The 19,972-nt window shown below is 40.5% G+C and overlaps 1 protein-coding gene across 1 annotated transcript in view; it reads right to left on the bottom strand.

Annotated features, from left to right (window-relative positions):
- Positions 1-4,843: 4,843 nt before the first annotated feature.
- Positions 4,844-19,972, bottom strand: part of LOC127574643 (uncharacterized) — a 52,659-nt gene continuing 37,530 nt past the window's right edge. Inside the window, exon 4 of the transcript XR_007956944.1 lies at positions 4,844-4,971. The gene's annotated coding sequence lies outside the window, so the exon portion shown is untranslated. The remainder of the gene's footprint in view (positions 4,972-19,972) is intronic.

The following is a 19,972-nucleotide window of genomic DNA, read 5'->3' as shown; positions in this document are numbered from 1 at the left end:
GGTCACTGGCGCTGTAAAGTGTTACGCTAACCGCTACACTACCGAGAAGGAGTGTGCGCCAAAAACAAACATGTTTTTCACATTATTTAACTAGTAATTGCCAGCTTCAACTAAGAGCGCCAGTGAAATGTATTAATTTTTACAGGGCAGTTGTTTAAAAAAAGCCATCGTAAACAAGGCAAGAAGCTGTTCTTTAGTGAATGAAGGCTGTGCTCATAATTAACCAATTAACAGGGAGGTAAGTTACAAGATATTTTTTTAAGGATATAATAGGAAGAACTATGAGCAGGTGTAGGTACAGGGTCCTCAAGCCTGCTCTGCCATTCGACAACATCACAGCTGATCCTCTACATTATCTCCACTTTCCTGCCCAATTCCATATCCCTTGAAGTAAAAGTAGAAAATGCAAGAAAAACTCATCAGGTCCGTGGAGAGAAAAAAAGGTTATTTCAGGTCAATGACCTTTCATTAAAGAAGCTTTACCCCCTGATGGTGTGCAGGCATGACATGACACTAGATATCAAGACTCCATTTCTAAGTAACCAGTCCTCATTTCCTTGGGAGTATCTCAGGAGCGAGGAAGGCTAAGTGAAGAGTTTGACAGAGTAGATGCAGGGATCATGTTTCCCTGAGTGGGATGTCTAAAACCAGGGGTTACTGTCTCAAAATATGGGGTTGAGCATTCAGGGGATGAGAAGAAATGTCTTCACCCAAAGTGTAATGAACCTTAATCTGGACAGGAAATCCAAGGAAGGACTGCTGCTTAATTGAGTCTTGTTTCCAGAACCACTGCAACCAAGCCAGAGACCAAACACAGACAAGATGACTGCTTTGCCAAACACCTGCACTCTGTCCACAATGAGCATCTTGAGTTTCTGCTTGCAAGCCATTTTATCTCCCCTCCGCTGTCCAACACCAACCTGTCTGACTTCTGCCTCTCTCACTGCCATGGTGAGACCAAACATAAACTAGAGGAAGAGCAACAGCATGAATATTGAACTCTCCAATTTCAGGTAACCCACTCCCCCTCTGTTCCTCCTCACTCCTTCTGATCCACCCAGGTCCCTGATACCCATCCCCTTGTTACCCAGGTGGTTTTATCTGTCCATCACCCACACGCTCAACCCACTGGGTCGCCTATTCCCTCCCCCCACTGTTCCCATCTGCCCACATCCCTCCCTTATCTGGTTCCACTCACCGCCTTCCTCTCTTATCAGATTCCATAATCTGCAGCCCTCTGTTGTCTCCACCAATCGGGTCCCAACCTCTGTCATTATCTCCACCCCTCCCTTCCTCACCTGGCTCCATCTGCCCATCAACCCCTCCTCACATGGATCTACATATCGCTTGCCAGCTCCTGCTTTCACTCCTCCTCCTCACCACTTCAAACTGGCTATCTCTCCTTTACACTCTCAGCCCTGATGTAGGGTCTCGATGCAAAACCTCGACTATCCCTTTGCCTCCACAGATGCTGCCTGATCCGTCAAGTTCCTCCAGCAGCTTGTTTTTTGCTCCAGTGTCAAACGTGCTCTGCTTTAACTTGGACCCAGCTGGGAAGATGAAGGGGGTATCCTTATATTGGGACATCAAGGACACCATAAATTCTGCCCAGGCTTGTGAGTAGTCACAGTGTAGAATATTAGTACAAAACAGGAGACAGCAGTTACACAGAAGAGCCCAACTTGAGTAAAATAGAGAACAATTTCATGTGTATATTCTAGCCTGCTGGGCATGTCCCAGTAAACCAGACTTTCCAACATCACCAACACTTCACAACATTACACAGACAAAGGAACTTAACTGCTTGTTTAATGGTTACATTATTTCACCCTTTTACAGACATTCCCTTTGTTCCACTCATTACCCAGCCCACCTTCTCTGCTACCTAAACTAACTTGCTTTCCCTCTCTCAGTTCTGCTGAAGGGTCTTCGATCTGAAACATTAACTGTTTCTCTTTCCATAGATGCTGCCTGACCTACTGAGTTTTTCCAGCATTTTCTGTTTTTATTTCGCACTTCCAGTTATTTGATCTTCATTGACTGCTCATCCTTTACCTATATTTGCACAAGGGAAGAATAATTTCAATGCCTCTCCTATCCATAGTTCCCTTTTTTATTCATTGACAGAATGTGGGCATCCTTGGTAAGACCAGAATTGTGTTCCATCCTCAGATGTGGAAGTGTTAAGAAGTAACAGTGAGCTACCTTTCTGAGCTGCTGTAGTCTCTCACTGGTAAAGGTACCTCCATTCTGCTGCTGATTAGAGAGTTCCAGGATCTGGACCCCCAACAATACTGAAATGATGGCAATATACTTTACCTGATTTTAGTTTTAACAAAAAGTTCAAAGCCCAAATTAAGAACACCAAAAGGAAAAAAAATGATAAGAGAAGTAGAACATCTATTTTCCCAGGTTTCAACTTTAGGATTCCCTCAACTTCCTAATTGGTGGCAGTAAAATGAATTGAGAACCAAGCATAGAAATGGTAGAATACTTTAAAAGCATCAGACCAAGCCATTGAAATTCTTATAAACTATAATTCATATGTTTTTACAACCGAATGGAAGAGTAAGATATTCTGCTGTGGTCTTTAATGTTATCCAAAATTTTGTTTTCACATATTTTTTGGTCAGTTCTAAATACAACTTGTGTACTTGCCTCTAGAACTTGGGTTTGAATCAGGGTCAAGCAATGAGATTAAACCATTCTTTTCTTTAATGGTTGTTAAAGTTTCTAAGCATGATAACCTCAGTAAATTGTAGTTATTGCCTGACACACAAAGGTTTATTCATAAATTGCACAAAGCTGCATTGTTATTTAGCACAAGTAAAACTAAGTCATTTCATTGAGAAAACCACAAGGACATATAATGCAGGAAATACAAATAGCACATTGATGCAGTAGTTTATTTATTCTTTTCTCATCAATCTACATTGGACTGTATCCATAATACATTTGATCTAAAAGTATTTTTTCATGCCCTTGGGCATAAAATGGGAAAATGGTCTATTTTTGACATTGTAGATTCTATTGGATAGAAGTAAATAGGTATAATCACAAGGATGTGGAAAGTAACTGTTTTCTTCTATTGTCATTTAGAAGCATTGTTAGTGTCTGTCAATGTTGCCATGGTGACTCCTAAACTCTCACCCACTTTTCAAAATAAGGTGACCAAAGGTATATAACATTATTAATGTAATAACTGAACAAATTCTGGACTATAACTCTTTCATCATTGAATCAGCCTCAGCTCTAAAAAATTAACAATGAGTTAATCCAGCAACCTTGCCTTCCACATTAGTACTCTCTTATTTACTCATCTATTGGACTCCTTCTAAATTTTCCAACATAGATTTTTATGGAGCAACTTGGTGACCTCATGTGTAACTCAGCAACAAGCAGAACTGGATAAGGCTAATGTAATCGTAGCAATGGAATAATGATTGAAGACACTTAGTTTCTCCATTAATCTATTTGTAGTGTCTTTTCCAAGATGTCATTTAGTTCAAAATGTTCAAAACAGCTATTAGCATACTTAATGTTAATACTAAGATTGTAGTTTATATATGCACACCAGAGGGGTCACAAAATAAATGTTTCATCCTGCTTTTCTCTTACTTCTTTCAACTAACTTATATTTCAATAATATTGCTGCCTCTTCCTGGTCTATCTCAATGAGTTAATCCAGCAACCTTGCCAATATTCTCAATATCAGCAAATTAACCTGTGACTGATAAAAGTAGAAGGGATAGTCATGTCAAGATGGAAGAGCAACACTCAGACAAACTTGCCTTGATTTGGAGCAGCTCAAGTTGGCCAAGATATTAACCTTTGTTGCCCAAAATATTAATGTTTTGATGAAAACCCACTAGACTGATAGTAAAGGGTCTTTCTTTCTTATGAATTATTTCGGGCATTAAACAGACAAAGTGTAGAACACAAAGGGGCCCTACCTAAAATGCAGAAAGTTGAGTTAGACATGAAGGTCATCAATGTCCAGACAATCCCTCAAAATCACTTTAGATAACCATATATTGATTATGTATTCCAGATTATTTCCAGATTATTTACTTTATAGCAAATAAAAAGAACTCTTGAATGTGGTACAAAGATTTTAACCATAAGCTCTAACTCAGGGCTCCTGCAACATATGTTAATGGTGTCTTATGGGTTACCAATACATTCAATCCTGAAAAAAAATCAGTATCCTAAACATTCCATTAGAAAGCAACACTAGCTGGATAATTATTATTGCTCTAAGGGCATTAAAGGCATGAAATTTGCCTGTGACAAGAGCACAAAATGAATTATTTGAAAGTAAGTTTAAACCTGACCTAATTGACTTCAGTGGAAAAGAAAATTGAACAAGTTATAAAATTGACTGCTTGTTTACTCGTGCCCAGTTTGCCTGAGGCCAATTTCACCCACTGAGAGCTGAGCACATAAATAGATAAAAGGAAAACTTTAGATAGCTAGGCCAAAGACACAACATTCACCAGAAAATATTTCACAATTCTAAGAGCAATGGAGAGAGTGATGATCCAATTTTCCAGCTAAAAACCCAAATGCAATTTTCAGCTCTTTTTAATTAAACCTAATTAAGAATTATAAATTGCTCCAAATTAACAAAATAGTATTATTTTAATATAAAAATGCAATATTTTCCAGAAAATCATTTCCTTGTTTCCTCCAGCATATCTATTACTCCCTTCCCCCTAAACTTAATAGATTTTTGCCTCCAGTACAAATGAAGGAATTGTGGCGACTCACCACACCGGCATCGAACCGGCTCCCGACATCGCGAAAGCCCATGCACGGGAAGTTCAGGTGACCCGTGCGTGACGTCAGCGTGGGAACTGTAGCGCGGGAAGCTCTCGGGTATTAAAGGCGCACCGCGCCCCTGTCATTCGTTCGACTTCTGACTTCAAACCATCGACTCTGTGTCTTCATTTCGTAGTGGATAGCTAGCCGCTACAGAATGTTGCATGCACCATTTAGTTAAATTACAAACGTATGTAGCTACTTGTTTCGCATGTAAAAGCTATGCCTGTCAGTATTTCTGCGAGTCACGTCAGTTCTTTTGGATTCTTTTTGTCAACTTTTGCTGGTTTTCTAAGTTGATATGCCTGTATTCAACAGAATCCCCTGTTCAGTGAAAAGACAGTAGACAGATGATTTCAGATAAAGAGAGTGTGGGTTACCCAACCTGATATGATTGACCACAATATTAAATTGCAAATTGCCAAGCAACTTATCTGAAGACCGTAAGATCCTCTTTAAATATGTAGACTGGGTTCTAATGATGACATTGGTGCCTGATCTGTGACTTTAACCAGAGGCCTGAGCTGGTAGAGCTCTGAATGGGCCAAACCAATTGACAAGAGGAGCCAAGGCCAGAAAAGAAATAAAAAGGTAAATTTTAATTTGTCCTCTCCCTGAGGGTACAGAGGGGCAGGAGTACAATGATATTCTTTCCTCTCTGGCAGAATTCTGTTCTCACTCAGACTACCATTTCTCCTGGGATTGCTTCAGATAAATATGTACCATTTTAAACACTGGACTGGAATAGCCCCCCAACTGGTTGAGTTAGCAAAAGAGGGAAAAAAGACTTGGATTTTCATATCTTTTTTTGTGACTTGGAGACCAGAACTGTGCACAGTTAGATGCTTCTCACTGTACAGTGGGAATGTTCTATATGCCTATCATTAGCATCACTGAAGTGCCAATGACTTTGGTTCAGCATTTGAAATACAATGGACCACTGACCACGGCACAGCTCTCTGTGTGAGATAGTATCCACATCTGCTTCTAGCAGTAACCTAGACAATGCTCACTCCTGAGTGTAAGCAATAATATTTTCTCCATTATCTTGTCCACAGAGTGATTAATGTGGGTGGGAATTAAAAGATTAAAACCATGACTTCTGTGAAGAAATAATACTTCAAACAAAGAGTGATGAAGCTGGAATAAACTTCCAGGCAGAGCAGTGGTGGTGAGAACCATGAAATCATATCCAGGGCATTTAGATTTGAGGGTTTTGGATAAAGGGCCACATTGGATAGAGTCTTTTACCCAGGGTAGAAATGTCAAATACTTGAGGACATAGGTTTAGGGTGAGATGAAGAAAGTTTTAAGGAGATGTGCGGGGCAAGTTTTTTTACATAGAGAGTGGTGGGTGCCTGGGACGTGCTGCCAGGTGTGATGGTGGAAACAGGTACAATAGTGGCATTTAGACAGACATGAACAAACAGGGAATGGAGGGATATCGATCATGTGCAGGGAGATAAGTTTAGTTTAATTTGGCATCATGGTTGGCACAGACATCGTGGGCTGAAGAGCCTGTTCCTGTGCTATACTGTTCTATGTTCTAACTTCAGAGCATCCCCTAAGCCCTTCAATAACCATGCAGGAGCCAACCTGTGCAGACCAAGAGTCCCCAATACAAATGAGGTAAAGTTTTGATGATGCTGATTAAAGGATAAACATTGGCTGGATTACCAGGAAAAAACTCACCAACTCTTCTAAACAATAATGTGTAAAAAGACAGAAGTGACATGCAACTGAGACTCAGCTATTAAAGGACAAGTTTGCTTGTTCCTGCTCCTATACCAGTGTCTGCTTCTAATGTACACAGGTGGGTGTTGATATCTTGGCTCATAGCTATTGGTTTAACAGAGCAAATTTAGTACATATTTCCCCTGAAAATATGTTGGGCATTCAATCTGAGCATTGTAAGGGAGAAAGGACTTGTTGTTTATGACATATTCTATTCATACACGCTCATTGACAAGTACATTTGCAGGGCTTAACTCAGTTCCTTTGCTCATGTTTCTAACTCCAAGGAGCAGCACAGTGGTGCAACTTATAGATCCAGTGCCTCACAGCATCACTGACCGGGGTTCAATCCTGACCTGCAGTGCCAGCTATGTAGAGTTTGCATGTTCTCCCTGCGACTTCATGAGATTCCTCTGGTTTCCTCCCACATCCCAAAGATGTGCAGGTTATTGGTTAATTGTTCACTGTGAATTGCCCCTAGGGTATAGTGAATGGTTGAATCTGGAAGGAGTTGATAGGAATAGAGGGAGAATAAAGATGGGATTAGTATAAGATTAGTGTCAATGGGTGCTTGATAGTCAGAATGGATTTGGTAAGTTTAAGGTCCTGTTTCTGTGCTATATCATTCAATAGGTAAAGTTCTGAATAAAAAGCAAGACAGGAAAAGATACTGGTGACTCCTTTCTATCAAACCTGCAACTCAGAAATGCTATGAAGGTGATTCAGTTGCATGGAGCACTTTACTAACCATTAACTTTTCCAATTCCCACACCCACAAAGCTATTATATTATTTATACCATTAGATTTATTAGATCTTTGTGGATTTAGTGTGATTAGAGTATTAGACCTTGAGCTCTCTTTGTCAGTATCATAACATGCAAGCTTAACATTAAGGCATTAAGACGAAAGACTTTTTTTTGCATGAATGAAAGCTGTAACATTATATTGATTGGGAGGTGTGCAGGAAAAGTGCTCTAATCTAGCAATATTTTGGAGAATAATCAAGAATTTAGATGGACAGAAAACTGGACACCTGGACAACCAGAACATATATGCCAGGCTGTTGTTCATTGACTACAGCTCTGCAGTCAACACTATCATCCCCTCAAAACTTATTGTCAAGCTCCAAGACCTGGACCTCTGTACTTCCCTCTGCAATTGGATCCTCAACTTCCTCACTGGGAAACCACAATCAGTGTAAATCGGAAACATCATCTCCTCCTCACTGACCATCAACACAAGGATTGCGTGCATAGCCCCCTGCTCTACTCTTTCTATACCTATGACTGTGTGGCTAAGCGTAGCTCCAACGCCACCTGCAAATTTGCCGACGACACCGCTGTTGTTGGCAGAATCACGGATGGTGACGAGGCTGTGTACAGGAGTGAGGTAGGTAAGCTGGTTGAGTGGTGTCATAACAACGGCCTTGTGCTTAACATCAGCAAAACCAAGGAACTCATTGTGGACATTAAGAAGGGTAATTCAGGCGAACTATCACCAGTCTTCATTGAAGGGTCTGCAGTGGAAAGGGTGAGCAGCTTCAAGTTGCTGGGTGTCAATATCTCAGAGGACCTTTCCTGGGCCCAGCACATAGATGCAACTATGAAGCAGGCAGGCCAGTGTCTCTACTTTCATAGAAGTTTAAGGAGATCTGGCATGTCATCGAAGACTCTGACAAACTTCTACAGATGTACAGTGGAAATTTGCATAACAGCCTGATATGGAAACTCCAATGCATAGGAACACAAGAGGCTACAAAGAGTAGTGGACTCAGCCAGTTCCATCATGGGTACAGCTCTCCCCATCATCAAGGACACTTACAAGAGGCGATGTCTCAGGAAGGCGACACCCATCATCAGGGACACCCCCCATCTGGGTCATGCCCTCTTCTCGATACTGCCATCAGACCCACAGGAGACTGAAGATCACACGTCAAGGTTCAACAACAGCTTCTTCCCCACTGCCATCAGATTCCTGAACTGACCTGAGAAACCCTAACACTACCTCGGACTATATTTCTTTTTCACTCTCTCAATCTCACACTAGTGTCACTGGTGATTATTTTGTTGTTTATTTATGTGCACATGTAAGGTATGTATAATTTCTGTTAATTTAAGTTTATGTTAACTCATGTTTGTAATGTACTGTGCTGCTGCCGGCATTAATACCCTGTGTATCTATGCCTATGATAACAATAAACTTGAACTTGGAATTAGGGGTGCAAGTGCATTCCTGTGATCTAATGTTAGTGTGAAGGGGGAAAAGGGACTGACAGTTCTTTCCCCACAATCCCCACTATTTTACTCCATCGTGCTAATCTCATTTCTGTGTCTCATACTAGTTTCTTTATCTAATAGTTGTTTCTATTACTCTAAACACAAAGTGCAAGAGTCCAGCAGCATCCAGGCCATTGGACCAACAAAAAGGGTTTGTAAACTTTGAATAAATTTTGACAAGCAATGTTTTGTTTTGATTATTTTATCAAACTCTTTAGAATTTTAAGGTGGTATCCACAGCATACACATGGATAAATAATACCAGATGCTGGATTAATGTGTGTGCAATGAACTTCTACAGGAAGTTTACATAGTAGGTAAACCATAACAACAGCCACTGTACATCACACTTGGAGTCATACAGTCATACAGCACAGAAACAGGCCCTTCAGCTCACCACGTCCATGCCATCATCAAGTACCCATCTATCAACACTTGATCCATTGCCTTCTATGCCTTGGCAATAAAAGGGCTAGTCCAGATAATTCTTAAATTTTGTGAGAATGTCTGCCTCATCACCCCCCTAGGCAATGCATTCCAGATTCCAACCATGCCTTTGGTGAAAAATTCTTCCTCAGCTCCCTTCTAAACCTCTAACCATTTACTCTAAATCTATGCCCTTTACTTTCAGATGCCTCTGCCACTGGGAAAAGTTTCAGCATCAATCCCTGTGGAATACCATTGGTCACAGACTACTCGTCTTGCTATTTTGGAGTTCAGCAGCTCAACTAACACCATTGCTTAATCTTCATGTTACAGTCAGCAATGTGAGGAACCTATCACCCAAGACTATTGGATCATCTTCCACCTCCAGTTAGTTGCTGATTGATTTCCATCTGGCTACAGTTACAATTCTCCAATTGTCTGTCGCTTTCAATATTAGTTTCAAACTGCAAAAAGCTCTAAAGAGTGGTGTGGCTGACACTGAAAGTATTTGCTAACTTGGTGGTTTTCTGCAGGGATGTAGAGGTCCCAAATTTACTGGATAGTCTGAGTCAGCAGCTTTCTGTGCTGCCGAGGTGAACGAAGAATCCCTAGTTGGGGAATCTAGTATGGAATCCATGTGTCCTTTCATTTGAGTGGAGTTTTTAGGGCTATACAGAAGATTAAATTGCAATTTTATAATAACTCATGTTTTGTTTAGTGCTTTTTTAATTATTTTAAAGTTTTCAGCATTTATGGTTTAAAATTATTTTTTTATGATTATCTATTTCATTTCTATTAGTTATTGCATGTTTCTGACATTCAAAACTATTGGAAAACTTTTGATACGTTTGACAGCTGAAAGAGAGGACTTTGCAAACCAGTAGAACTTTTGAAGGGAGTTCATAGGCAGAGCTTATTTCTAGCCAAGTCTCCCCAGTACATCACTTGAGGCCATCCACTGCTCAAGGTTTTGTTGCTCAGTTCAGGGATTGTCTAGACCAGAGAAACTGATCTTCCAGATCCAGAGGAGATAAACTGGGGGGGGGCAAGGGGAAGATGAAAGCAAACATTAGACGGCTTTCAGGAAAATCTGGGCCATTATAGGGAGCAGACAATACAAAGTGCACAATTGGCACACTGCCTGTGCTGCAATCAACTGGCAAAGTTTAATTACACATCATTCACCTCCCACCCATTTTCAGGGCTTTCAGTTCCAGCCCCATTCTTTGCCTTAAGCAAATAAATATCAGAGGGGCATAAATAAACAAACAGCTTCAACACTCTGGTCACGTGGCATCAGAGCACAAGGAGCGCTTCAGGGATAAGGCCTATCACCATCTCACACCTTGACAGGAAATCTCTCTTATTTCCCCATAACCTCAACCCCTTACCAAGTATAATGTTTATTATTCTTACTGTAACTGTCAAAAGCAAATTGCACAAGGTGCAGGCCTTGGCTCTTGAACAATTTACCTCTCATCCATTTCATACTCCTCCCTTGGCAAATCACAACAATTACTACCTTGTTGAAGAAGGCAGTAAGCACAGCACAAGGCTTCCTTTCTCTCTAAATCTAAAGTAAAACCGAAGTCAATGGGCATCAAAGGGAAAACAGTCCAGTGATTGGAATCAGACTTCATACAAAGGAAAATGGTTGTGGTTGTTGGAAGACAATCTTCCAGGCCCCAAGATATCAGTTGTTTTATCACTGACCTTCCTTCCAGCATTAGGCCAAAAATGGAGATGTTCTCTGAGTAAGCACAATGTCAACACTTCTCAGGAAACCTAAAGCGGTAACAAACAGGGTCTCAATTTATTTCTCATCCAGAAGGCAGGAGTCACAACACTGCTGCAATCTTTCAGTGATGTACTGAAACATCAGCAGGTGTCTGAATGGGAGTTAAACCCACAACATTCTGATTCAGCGCCACAACTACTTCAAACTGAGCTACTATTGATATTTGGTGCTTTGTTGTGAATGTGAACCACATGGAAAGAGTCATATAGGACATTTGAGACTAATTTTAAAACTGGCTATCTTATTTTCCTTCTCATTAGATCAATATAAATCCATTTTCTTCTCCACCACCCTAATTTTCTTCCCATTTAAAACTGTGTTATCAATGCATTTAGAACATAGAACAGTACAGCACAGTACGGGCCCTTTGGCTCACAATGTTGTGCTGACCTACATACCCCTATCCCCATTCAATCTATCCCCCTCTCTACTTCACCTCCCATAACCCTCTATTTTTCTACTGTCCATGTGCCTATCTAATAGTCTCTTAAATGACCCTATCATTTTGGCCTCTACCACCACCCCAGCAGTGCATTCCAGGCAGCCACCACTCTGTGTAAAAACAAAACCTACCTCTGACATCTCCCCTGAACTTTCCTCCACGCACCTTAAATGGGTGACCTCTCGTATTGGCATTATCGCTCTGGGGAAAAGATGCTGGTTGTGCACTCTGTCTATGCCTCTCATAATCGTATATACCTCTATCAAGTCTCCTCTCATCTTCTGTGCTCCAATAAGAAAAGATCTAACTCGCTCAAACTCTTGTCATAAGATATGGTCTCCAATCCAGGCAGCATCCTTGTAAATCTCCTCTCCAAAGCTTCCATATCCTTCCTATAATGTGGTGACCAGAACTGAACACAATATTTCAAATGTGGTCTAACCAGAGCCTTATATAGCTGCAACATTACCTCTTGACTCTTGAACCCAATGCCCCGGCTAATGAAGGCCAGCACAACATGTGCCTTTTCAACTGCCCTATCCACTTGTGCGGCAACTTTGAGGGATCTATGTACTTGGACCCCAAGATCTCTCTGTTCCTCCAAGCTACTAAGAATCCTGCCATTAACCATGTACTCTGCCTCAAGTTCATTTTTCCAAGGTGTATCACTTCACACTTCTCCAGATTGAACTCCATCTGCCACTTCTCCACCCAGCTCTACATCCTGTCCATATCTCATTGCAACCTCTGACAACCTTCTGCACTATCTACTACACCGCCAACCTTTGTGTCATCTGCAAACTTACCACCCCACCCTTCCACTTCCTCATCCAAATCATCTATAAAAATCACAAAGAGCAGGGGTCCCAGAACAGATCCCTGCAGAACACCACTAGTCACCGACCTCCAGGTCAATTACTCCCCTTCTACAACCACCCTCTGCCTTCTGTGGGCAAGCCAATTTTGAATCCACATGGCCAATTTTCTATAGATCCCATACCTCATGACTTTCTGAATGAGCCTACCATGGAGAACCTTGTCAAACGCCTTGGTAAAATCCATATATACCGTACGATATCCACTGCACTATTTTCATCAATTTGTCTTGTCACTTACTCAAAAAAACTCCATTAGACTCATGAGGCACAACCTGCCCTTGTTGACTATCCCTAATAAGACAATGCTTCTCAAAACGTTCATAAGTCCTGTCCCTAAGAATCCTCTCCAATAGTTTGCCCACCACTGATGTAAGACTCACTGGTCTAGATTTCCTGGGATTATCCCTTTTACCTTTCTTGAACAATGGAACAAATAGAGCATTTGTGACATATCTTGTTCAGTGATGTCACTCCAGCCATCCAAGTCACAACAGAAGTACTTCATGCACTTCTGGTCACCATGTTACAAGAAAGAATGTGACAAAAAACTTCACGGGAAAAAAAGAGTTGTCCTATAACAAAAGGTTGGTCAGGTTACACAAAAAACAACATACTTGTATGCTGGAAATCTGAAATAAAATACTGGAACTGGTCTACAAGCCAGGTAGCTGCAGTGGACAGAGAATAGTTAGTATTGCAGGTTGATGATCCTTCATCAGAACTGGTTTTGGCATTAAGAAGATTGTAAAGTAATTTTATTATAACATGTTACATTCTGTGGATCTCGACAGGATAGCTGCTGTGAGAACACTTCTTGTCATGGGGTAATCTAGAACTAGGGGCATAGTTTCAAAATGAGGAATCGGCCATTTAAGATTGAGCTGAGGAGAAGTTTCTTCACATAGAAGGTTGGGAATCTTTGAATTTCTCTTTCCCAGAAAGATGTGGAGCCTGTCACTGAACATATTCAAGGATAATGTAGACATTTTTTAAAAATATAACGGAGCCAACGGTAATTGGAAACAAGGAGAAAAGTGGAGCTGAGATCAAGCTCAGATCAGCCACGATTCGATTGATGGGGCTGTATGGCCCACTCCTGTTCCTTTGTTATGATCTTATGCACGAGAAAGAGTACAGAGATTTATGAGGATGTTGCCAGGACTGGAGATTTGTAGTTAAGAATATAAGCCAGCTAAACTCATGATGTTTTATTTGGAACAAAGAAATCTTGGAGTAGATTTAACTAAGGCATATAAAATTATGGCAGGTTGGCCAGAAACAAGCTATTTTCCTTAGTGTAGAGTTTATTGCTACGGTTCACAGATAGAGATAAATGGTAGAAAGACTTAAGGGGAGTTGGGAGAAGGATTTTTAATGAAGAAGAACGTACAAGACATGGTTAGTAAGTTTGCAGATAACATTGAAATAGTTGATGTCATAGACAGTAAAGATGGTTATCAGGAATTACAGATGGATCTTGATCAGCTAGGTAAATGGGCCAAGGAATGGCAAGTGGTGTTTAATTCAAATAAGTTTGAGGTGTTACATTTTGGGAAGAAAAATGAGGGTAGGACTTTCACAGTGAATGGCAGGACCCTGGGCAGTGCTGTAGATCAGAGGAACCTAGTACATGGTTCTCTGAAAGTGGCGTCACAGGTAGACAGAGTGGTGAAGATGGCTTTTGACATGCTGGCCTTCATCAGTCAGCGCATTGTGTAAAGAAGTTGGGATGTTATGTTTCAGTTGTACAAGACATCGATGAGACCATATATGGAATATCGTGTTCAGGTTTGGTCACTCTGCTATAGGAAAGATGCCATTAAGCTGGAAAGCATGCAGAGAAATTTACAAGGATGTTGCTGGGACTCGAGGGACAGAGTTATGGCGAGAGGTTGAGCAGGCTGGGACTTTAATCATTGGAGTGCAGAAAAATGAGGGGTGATCTTACAGAGGTGTACAAAATCATGAGAGGCATAGATAGGATGAATCCACAGAGTTTTTTTCCCAGGGTGGGGAATCAAGAGCTAGAGGACCAAGGTTTAGGGTGAGAGAGGAGACATTTAATAGGAACCTGAGGGGCAACTTTTTCACCCAGAGGGTGGTCTGTATATGGAATGAGCTGCCGGAAGAAGTGGTTGAAGCAGTACATTAACAACATTTAAAAGACATTTAGAAAGGTACATGGATAGACCAGGTTTAGAGGAATATGGGCCAAATGCAGGCAAATGGGACTAGCTTAGATGGGAATCTTGGTCGGCACAGACCAGTTGGAACGAAGGGCCTGTTTCCATGCTGTATTATTCTATGACTCTAAGTAAAGAGGTCTGGAATTCAGTCCCTGATAATTTTTACTGTTGCCTGTTCAGCACCAATCCATACATCCTAACTTCAGCTGAGATCAAGTGCATGATTGCTGCTGTGGCACTTACATAACAGCTCACTGCATTATCCACAGTCAATACAACAAATTAATGGTTCTTCTGGTGAAGTATGTCAGATGAAAGGTCACTGTGCTGAAACATTAGCTGTGTTTCTATTCAGAGAATCTGCTTGGCCTAGTGAGTACAGGTCCTCCCCAAGCTACGGCAGGATTTCATTCCCGTGAAATATTTGTAAACCGAACAGATCACATTTGGAAATGTGGTCACAAACTGAGTTCCCAGGCGGCAGAAGGTGCCAGCGGCCCTGCAGCAGCCGGCAAATCCAGCCCGCCGGTCTCCCAAATGCTCGTTCATGTGTATGGGCTGTACATAGGTTGGATGTTCGGAAGCTGGGGAGGAGCTGTATTCCTAGTATTTTCATCTTATCTCAGATCTCCAGTATTTGCAGCACTTATTTTTTGAGCAAAACAGCTTGTTATTCCTCAACCATCATGTTAATATCGCTGATGTTCATTATTGTCCATTTAATTTTTGGGGTATTGTGTCAAAAAAACAAATAAGTTTGAAAGTTAAGTTTAGCACATTGCACAAACATTGAACACTTTTTAAAAATACGTAATCATTAACAATGTCTCGATGTTTTACGGCCAGCGTGCTTTTAGGTTTTAAAGAGCTTTATTTTTTGATGATGGAAAATATTTTGAAACATTCTTGCTAAGAGCATACAAAGAATTAGCCAAAAATGCCTAGAAATGTAATCTGTCACACTTCGTGTTTTAAAAATGAGAAACTACAGGAACCAGAATATTTCCTCACTACACTGATCTGATTAAGCTTTGAATTTGTATTTGGTGGAGTTGTGTAATATAACATTCCTTTAATGGAATGCAGAGGTTATGTATCATTCCTTGCCAAAACCTATACCACAAATTCTTGTAAAACTTTGTGTTACTGTTGCCCTAAACCTCTCCCACTCTTTACCGTCCTTTAAGATACCCTTTAAACCCAATCTCCACCTGTCCTGTTATTACCTTATTAATGGAAATGTTGGAAATATTCACCAGATAAAACTTAACATGAAACATGCTATAACATAAAACAGTACAACACAGGAACAGGCCCTTTGGCCCATGATGTCTGTGCTGAACATGATGCCAAATTAAAATAAATTTCTTCTGCCTGCACGTGATCTATATCCCTCCGTTCACTGCATATTCATGTGTCTATCTAAAAGCCTCTTAAATGCCACTGTTGTATCTGCTTCCACCAATACCCCTGGCAGCCCGTTCTAAGCACCTACCACTCTCTGTGTAAACAAAAATTTGCCCTGCATATCTCCTTTAAACTTTCCACTTCTTACCTTAAATGCATGTCCTCTTGTATTTGACATTTCTACCCCGGGAAAAAGATTGGACAGAACTGTGGAGAAACAGTTCATTCTTCGCTGCATGAAACAGGCTTCTGCACGGATGAAAGAGAAATAAAGGAGTACAGATGCTGGAATCTAGATGGAAACACAGCAAAATGCCAGAGGAACTCAGCAGGTCGGGCAGAAGACCTGCTGGGTGTTTCTAGCATTTCTGCCTTTATTTCAGATTTGCAGCATCCACTATCCCTTTCTAAAATCACCTTATGTGGCATATCTTAATTTTGTTTGATAATGTTCTTCTGAGTGGTTTACTCCACAAAAGATGCAGTATGAATGCCAATTCATGCTGTTGGTCTGTACTTAATGGAATACCATTGTACAGTGCACCTAAATCTAATATCTTGAAGACTAGCAGCTTTAGATAAGATAACATATCCTTATTAGTCACGTGTACATTGAAACACAGTGAAATACATCTTTTATGAAGAGGTTCCATAAGATGACAAACAAATTGCAGTGGGCAAAAGCTGGTGTGCATTATCCCAATTTGCCAATACTTTATTCTGCCAACTCTAAAAATAGGCCCAAAATTTGCTCTTGAATAGTCTGTAGCAGTTCCAGATAAATTCCTTAGATAGATGGCATGGCCTGTGACTAGAACATAAATGTTGTTTGAAGCAAATTAAGAATTATTAATTGTTTCCAACAAGCCACTGACACAAATGATCTTAGTTCAATATCATCAATATATTTTAGGATACTGTAGTTCCAAGTAAAAGTTTTTCAGAGCTATTCTCATGATATATTTACAATATTCAGAGCGTTACACATTTTCGGAGGAGAGTATATACTGCCAGATCCTCCTCAACTGAGGCTGTGTGAGGTTGGTTGTATTTTTTTGAGAGGGAGGGGGATTTGGAGGGAAGTGAAGTATAGCATAGTGTGGTCGTGGAGCTATGAGGGAGGTTCATGGGAGCTTGAAGACTGAGTTTGTGGTGATCGGAGGCTGTGTTTGTGTAGGGATCAGAGACTGCGTTTGTGGGGATCAGAGTGGGTCATCAGAAGTTGAGTTTATGGAGAGCAGAGGCTGAATTTGTGGGGGGGGGGGGGGGTTTAAATTCATTTTTGGGATCTGGCCATCGCTGACCAGGTGTGCATATATTGTCCACCTCAGGAATTCATCCAGTGATATACCGGCGTTCACTGCCATTAATTTCTCCAGTACATTTTTATTTAACTAATGTTAATTTTTTTCAGTTCCTCATGCACTCTAAATCCATCTTTTTCCACCACTTCTGAAGGATTTTTTGTGTCTACTTCCCTGGAGGCAGGAACAACATTTGTTTGCTCTCTGTGCTATGTCCTTATTAACATTCTTTTATCTTTACCTCTTCATATATCTATAAAAGTTGTTACAGTCTGTTTTTATGGGCCTTGCCAGATTACTTTCATATTCTAGTTTCCCATCCTCTTTGAATATCTTGGTATTCTTTTGTTGAATTTTACTAATCCTCAGGCTTACTGCTCTTTTTGGCAACATTTTCCTTTGATCTAGTGTTCTTCTCAGCCACAGTTGGATCACTTTTCCTGTTCGTTTTTTGTTCCTTAAAGGGATATTCAATAAAAGCTCTGTTCTCCAGTACGTGCCAGACTTGACAGGTGCCGATTAATCAATATGCCGGTTAACCCATGAACAGCCCAGGAACTCCCTCCAATGCCAGACTAGGAACTCCCTTAGCATTGTCTTGATATCAACATGGGATTCCCTCAGCACTGTTTGAAGTGCCACTTACTGGAGAGTGCAGGATTAATGAATTGACTGATAAATGGTCTTTTACTGTAAATTTGTCAAAAACTATATTTTTTTTAATTTTAACCATTTCTTATCCGCTGTTATACCATTTATTTTAGTTTCCTAACCTACAATAGTCAACTACTGTTTCATATGGTTGTAGTTGGCTTCACTAAGATTTTAGGACCGAAATGAGGATGGTAAATCTTTGGAAGTTTCTACCCTGGGGGGTCTACAGAAGCTCAGTTATTGATTGCACTTAAAATTGAGACTGATAGACTTCTGGATATTACAGGATTCAAGTCATGTGGGAATAAGGGAGGCAAATGGTACTGAGCTGGAAGCTCAGCCATGAACTTATTGATGACAGAGCAGGCTCAAGAGGCAAAATGGCCTACTTTTGGTCCTATCTCTTATATTCTTATGTTTTGGATTGAACTAAATCACTTATTATCTTAATCTAAAATTTGTTTTTTTCTTCTTAAAAAGCCCTTTAAATACAAGATTATTAGTTAATTCTTTCTCATTGTACAATACTAGATCAAATATAGCCTGTTCCGTAGTTGGTTCTTGAACATACTGATTCATCCTCGTCTCTATTACAGCTACATACAAACAAATAAATTAGGAACAGGAAAAAGCCACTCAGGTCCTCAAAGCTGCTCCACCATTTAATAAGATCATGGCCAATCTAAATGTAACCTCAACTTTACATTCCTACCTAACTGCAGTAGCCTGGGACCCCCTTGCTTATCAAGTAGTTATCCACTTTGGCTTTAAGTCCCCCCATGATTATTGTATTACCTTGTTACACATACCTCTAGTTTCCATCCTCATGCTTTGCTCAATGTTTTATGAGGGCCTGTAGACAATCCCATTAATGTTTTCTGGTCCTTGGCATTTCTTAGCTCCACCCAATCTTATTCTACTTCTAAAGTATCCTGGAGTATTTAGTTACAAGCTTTGGTCACATTGCAACCACCTCTCTGTAATGCCTATTCTCATATTTCCTTACAGTATAGAAGGCAGCTATTCTGCTCATCAAGTCTATGCCAACTCTCAGAGAAAGCTCTTCAATTCTATTTCCCCACATATTTCCTTGGAAACTATTCCTTCTTGCACGCCCAATTCTCCTTCCAGACATCTGCATGGGGTGGGGGGGGGGAGGTGGGGGTGTAATTTACAGTAGCCAATTAACCTACCAATGGGCTCATTTTGAGATGTTGGAGGAAACAGGTGTTGAATTGAATTGGTTTATTACTGTCACTTGTACCAAGGTACAGTGAAAAACTTGTCTTGCATACTGTTCATGCTGATCAATTCATTACACTGTGCATTGAGGTAGTACAATACGGAATGCAGAGTAAAGTGTCACATCTACAGAGAAAGTGCAGTGCAAGTAGACAATAAGGTGCAAGGTCATAACAAGGTAGATTGTGAGGTCAGGTGTACCCAGTCATTAGAAGAACATGCAAATTTTATGCAGACATTTTGAGGATCAAACCCACGACATGCTCCGCCACTTTATTAGATCATACCTATTTATTTCTGTTTATGCCTTCCATTCAAACTGTTATGTGTTATAACATCTGTTATGAGTTCAGATAAAGAACCTCCAGTTTTGTCTTTTTACTGTTTTTTCTTCTCTGTCTAATTTTTATGTTTATATACTCTGTCCTTTCACGACACTCTCTGGTTACCATTACTCATTTCACTCACCTCTTCATCTTTCCTCTTTAACATTCTTAATTTCCCCTAACCTGTTCCCAACTATTTAGCTTAAAGCCTTATCCACAGCCATAGAACACAGATTCATGAAGCCCATTCCATCGGAACAGTTCTCTCCATCCCCAGCTCTGGTTCCAGTGCCCCATTAATTAAAACCCTTTTCTCCCATACCAGTCTTTGAGCCATGTATTCAACTCTCTGATCTTACTAACCCCAGGCCTGCTCAGGTAGTAGTCCAGAGGTGATTATCTTTTTGGTTCTGAACCACTGTTCCTTGAGCTGCAGATGTAGTTGCCACAGATCTCAATAGTTTCCATCTCTCTCAT

This window comes from Pristis pectinata, chromosome 9, assembly GCF_009764475.1.
Source record: "Pristis pectinata isolate sPriPec2 chromosome 9, sPriPec2.1.pri, whole genome shotgun sequence".
Taxonomy (NCBI): Eukaryota; Metazoa; Chordata; class Chondrichthyes; order Rhinopristiformes; family Pristidae; genus Pristis; species Pristis pectinata.
The sequence above is the reverse complement of the archived record's forward strand: the minus strand, read 5'-3'. Positions and strand labels throughout refer to the sequence as shown.